The following is a 5,657-nucleotide window of genomic DNA, read 5'->3' on the forward strand; positions in this document are numbered from 1 at the left end:
GGCACAGGAGATCCACCCAACCCCAGCTGTATTCTATTGTCTGTCTTCTTTAATCCTTTACCACCCCTCCTCAGGCTCACCGAACCTGGCCGTGCTGGCGAGGCACACTACTGTCACCACCAAAATCCCACCCAGCATCCTCTTCATTCTGGTGACTGTCCCCTATCCTTTGGACATGTCCCCACCATCCCTTAAGGCCTCCCTGGTGATCAGATATCATAAAACACTCCTGTCTTATCCTGGACTTCTCCGGCCCCAGCCTTGGACTTGGGCATTTCTCCAAGGAGCTCTCTTCCTTTCAGCAGAGAATGGTGTTTAGGGCTCACAGCTGCTGGGGTGTCACTATGCTCAGACCTTCTCCATGGAGAGAGCCAGGACATGGATGAATGAATGAATGAACACACGTAGGTGCAGCTATATTGATTAAAAGTCATAACACTCCCAATTCTGATCCAACACCCCAGGGAGCATTCCTGCTTCCTCCACATGTCTCTGCACCTCTCCTCTTGGCTGCGAGAAGCCAGACTCTCGATCCCAGTGTTGACTTAGTTGCTCACCCACCTGCTCTGATACCCATACTATGGGGTTGAATTGTAACCGCCCCCCAGGTAAGTCGAAGTTCTTACCCCCAGTACATCAGATGTGACCTTATCTGGAAATAGGGTCATTACAGAGAAACTCAAGTACAAATGAGGTTACTAGGGTAGGCCCTCACCCAATATGACTGGGGTCTTTATAAAAGGGAAAGTAGGACACAGAGATGCGCACAGAGGGTGGGAGATGTGACGATCACAGAGAAAACGGCCCTGTGATGGAGTGATGCATCTATAAGCCACGGAACAGCAAGGATCACCTGCAAGCACCGGAGCCCGAAGAGGCAGGAAGGATTCTCCCCTCCAGCCCTCAGAGAGTGCAGCTGGCTGACAGCTTGATCCTGGACTTCTAGTCTCCAGAACTGTAAGCTTCTGTTGCCTTGAGCCACCCCGGTTTTGGTACTGTTCTAGCAGACTCTCCTGCTTCTGCCCTCCCTCCATGACCTGCGGAACCTCCCTTTTAGCATCTTCCCTGTTCTGCTGTAGTTGCTTGCATTTCTGCTCCCAGTCAGGAGCAGGGACCATACCATTTATTTCTTAGCTCTGATGCTGAGGAGTTGTAGATGCTCAGTGAACACCTGTGGGCTGGACTAGAGTGTCGTTGCATTGAGTGGACAGATGGGATTGGCTCAAATAGGGATGTAAAGGCACCAAGGATGATCTCAGGAGGACATAGGAGGCCTCCCTACACCATCTCCAAAGCCACAGACTCTTACTGGCATCCCCTTTGGATGAGGATGAATCCCTTTGATGGACCATGTCTGGGAATTTATCTACAACAAGCACGTCAAACTCGCAGCCCGTGGGCTGCATGCCTCATTTATGCGGTCTGCCGGCTACGAGTCTGACATGCTTGATCCACAATCATATATTTTTTTAATCTTATGGTATCTAAGTGAACTTCCTCTTCTTTCTTGAGCAAGTGCAACTACCCAAACCTCAGTTCATTATCTCCTCAACACAGCCCGCCCTGTTCCGAAGGTCTTTTCAGAAACTGTTTACACTCAGTACGTCTGCCCACCTGACCTTCCCACCTGCTATTAGACCAGAATTTGGGTTAACTCTCCTCTGGCAATGACTCAGGCTTCTGCAGCTTTCTACCTGTCCCTTCTGCCAGCCCCTAGCCAGGCCTTATTATGTCTCCCAGAGCTTCTCATTGGACTGTCCTGCCCTGCACCCCTCTCAGCACCAGCCCTTCCTCACAGGCACTCTTGTTGTGACAATGTCAGGGGCACCATTCACACGGTGCTTGATGGGATTCTAAATAGTGCCCCCTGAGCTGTGCAACAGTGGCCCTGAGTGATCACCAGAGTGCTCTGTCACTACCTTGCTCCAAAAGACCATCAGTCGACCCTGGCCGGGTGGCTCAGTGGGTTGGAGTGTCATCTCATGCACCAAAAGGAGGGGGGGTGGGTTTGATTCCCAGTCAGGGCACATACCGAGGTTGCGGGTACCTAGCGGAGTCAAAATCATGGAGACAAAGTAGAATGATGGGTGCCCGGGATGGGGTTGGTGTGTGTGTGTGTGGGGGGGGGGTAGGGAATGGGGAATTACTGCTTCGTGGGGAGAGAGTTTCAGTTGGAGATGATGAAAAAGTTCTGGAGATGGATGGTGGTGACGGTTGTACAATAGCGTGCATGTGCTTAATGCCACTGAACTGTGGACGTTAAAATGGTAAAAGTGTCCCTGGTCATTTAGTTGGGCGTTGTCCATGCACAGAAAGGTTGCCAGTTCGATTCCCAGTGTTGATCAATGTTTTTCTCTTTCTCCCTCTCCCTTCCTCCCTCTTTAAAAAATCAATTTTAAAAATCATTTTTAAAAATGGTAAAAATGACATAGTTTATATTATGTATATTTTACAACAATTAAAAAATAGGTACAACTAATTTACAGTGAGAAAAATCAGAATGGTGATGAACTTTGGGAGATAATGACAGTGAGGGGGAGCAAAGGAGGCCTCTGGAGTCTGGAATGTTCTGCATTTGACCTGGTGGTGGTTGCACTGGTGTATAGATTTATAAATACTCACTGCCCTGTACACTTAAGATTGTATACATGTACTTTAGAGCAGGGAAATTTAAAAAATTTTAAAGCAGATACAGTAGAGCAGCCGAGGGTATTGTTTCCATTGATTTTTAGAGAGAGTGGAAGGGAGGGGAAGAGACAGAGAGAAACATTGATGTGAGAGGGACACATTGATTGGTTGCCTCCTGTGAGCCTGCAGCCTGGGTCCCTTCAGTCTGTAGGCTGAGGTTCTATCCACTGAGCCAAACCAGTTAGGGCCAGTAGAGAACTTTTTAAAAAATTCCATGAGCCCAACTTCCTAAGTCCTGGGCAGAGAGGAGCTGGGCTCCATGACGGTCAAGGCCGTTGGCCAGGAATCACAGAGCTGAGAAAAGCAAGGGTTCGTCCCCTCCCCTCTCATCAGAACCACGTTGAGTTACCACAGCCCCGGATCCCCTGTGGGATTGCGCACCCACATCAAAGGCACCCTCATGAACATGATTAAGCTTGTCTGGTTTTATTTTTTTCTGACTTCTTGCTGTCGCTGGCTGGCTTGTTTTTATATCATTGGCAATTGCATATTTCAAAGTTGAACAATGTTAAATTCTGATAGTCTATTTTCAGGCCACCTCACTGCTGAGTCCCAGTCACGTGGGGCGGGGCGCCTGGAAGCTGAGCTGCAGCTTAGCCCACCTGGGAACGGGAGCGGGGATGACTGCCAGGTGTGGGAGTAGCCAGGCACAGCAACAAGCCCCAAAGGGGAAGAGTTAAGCCTTCATCACTCACTGTGATGGTAGAAGCAAGAGCGTAAAACCCAGAAAGCACCGAATCCCCCCTTTTCCACTCTTCTCCATGGAATGAAGTGCCAGAGGAGGGTCAGATGGATCCTCTCACTGTTGAGGGAACCAGAACAAAAGGATCCCTGGTGTCTGGGAGGGTGAGGGGATGGGGTGAGGGGCGGGGTGAGGGTGAGAGGGAGGTGGTAAGGGGAGCGGTGAGAGGAGGGGGTGAGGGGAGGGGGTGAGGAGAGGGGATGAGGAGAGGGGGGAGAGGAGAGGAGAGGAACAGGAGTGGAAAAGTACTGGCTGCTGAGTCAGCGGGGAGCACAGGTGTTTTTCCCTTGCTTCCCCAATGAGGAGGCCTTCCTAGAGGCACCTGAAGAAGACAGAGGTCTTGGCATGAAAACACGTGACCGCAAGGCCCTCAGAGCCTGCGCGGAGCCCTGAGCGCAGGCAGGAGCGTGGTGAGGAGGGCAGCTTTCCCACCAGGCCGATGGGAGCCTGACTCCTCACAGTTGGGGTCTCTTGCCCTGTCTTGGAGGCAGTGGGGGTTAGACCTTTCTTTGGGGCAACGAGATGGACCTCCCCAAGCTCCCCGGCAGCAGAAATCCCGGCGCCCTGGAGAGCCCAGGGACCCTGGCCAGTGATCTCTGTCCCCAGGTGAGACCGACAGGCCAGGACCTTGCCTATGTTCCCCGGACTCACTGCGCATGGGCCCGCCTTCCCCTTGTCCAGGCCTTTCCCCCGTGATCTGCAGGGAAGGAGCCGGTGGCTCCCTGGGGCTTGCAAAGTTGCAGCTCCCTGGTGAAGCTGCCTGAAACGGCCCTGCTGTCTTCCTCTGCTCCTTTCCTATGGTTACTAACTAGCTAATTACATCAGCATCACCTTGACCTCCAGAAGGGCCTCTTTCCCCAAGCTGGGCTCTCACTGACCAGGCCTGGGTGTAGCCCCGGCTGGGGTCCCCAGCCCTCAGCCTGCCCAGCACACAGAGGAGCAGGGGGAGGATGGGCTGGGTGGGAGAACCCAGGAGAGCAGGCAGGCCCTGACGTCACTGTCACTTTAACTCCCGCCTCTCAGGCCTGGGCACAGCCCTGCATGCCTCTCCACACCGAGGAATTCCACTCCAGCAAAAGTCCCGAGAGAGAACTCGGCCCTGCAGCCACCACTCTGCCCCCAGCCTGGGCTTCATTCCTGCTCCTGGCCAGGCTTGCCCTTCCTGGCAGGAAAAGGCCCGGGTCCAAGGGCTTTGTTACAAGTTCCCGGACCTTCTTGCCCCCTGTCCCCGAGTCCCTGCCCCATGCCCTCTTCCCTGGAGGCCTCCTCCTCTCCACGCTGCCTCTGCTTTTCCTTCGGCCTCAGATCCACTGCGGCTTGGCGGGGCCCTGTGACTGAGCTGGACTTGATTTAAAATGTCGTATTTTGTTTATTGTGAATTTCTTGAATGAATTTTGGCTTTTCAAAAACATGATGTATCTTGATTACTGAGTGTTTGGGTGCCCCCTTAAATTTTGTACCCAATTTTGCATTAACCCCAGCCCTGCCATGCTCAGGAGTCTTTCATCCATTCCACCTGCAGTCACTAAGGGCCCCTCTGTGCCAGGGCGTGTGCTGGGTGCTGGGGAGAGAAGTGCCAGCCACACATAAGGCAGTGTTGGGGAAAGACAGACATGGATACTGAGGACTGTGGGACCGTGCGGACAGGTGCAAGGCAAAAGGACATGGGGGGATCCAAGTCTTACTGACCAACCCTTGGGGGTCACTGTGGCCAGGTCTGAGCTCCTGTCTCGCCATCAGCAACTCATTGGTTGTCTCAATGGCCCTTTGACCTTTTAGACGCTTGTCAGTCACAGACGGGGGTCCTGAGACCTGGCGCAGTTACCCGCAGGGAATCGGAGCGGGAGTGGAGGTTGGAGTCCAGCGGAGTCCACGGTCCATGTGCGCTGGGCGCTCCCCCGCTCTGGGAACTGCAGCCACCTCCCCTCCCCCACCCCCCGGGCCCCGCGTCCCTCTGGGGCATCAGGGGAGGCTGCGTGGAGGAACTTGGCGTTGAGCTGACAGTCAGAGGACGTGCCGAAGTTTATAGGAGACAATGTCGGGCAGAGGGCACAATCGGTAAGGCTCGGAATGAAAGTTGAGGTCCTGGTGTTTACATTTCTAAGAAGCCCGTCAATCTGGTGAAGGGCCACTTGCGCAGAAATGGGACCGGGCATCGCTTCCTCTTTCTGCTTCTCGGTTTCCTAACAACGACGTCAGCATAAATAGGAAGCGTGAGAGGCTCACT

The sequence above is a fragment of the Plecotus auritus genome, assembly GCF_963455305.1.
Source record: "Plecotus auritus genome assembly, chromosome: 3".
In the NCBI taxonomy this organism is placed as follows: domain Eukaryota; kingdom Metazoa; phylum Chordata; class Mammalia; order Chiroptera; family Vespertilionidae; genus Plecotus; species Plecotus auritus.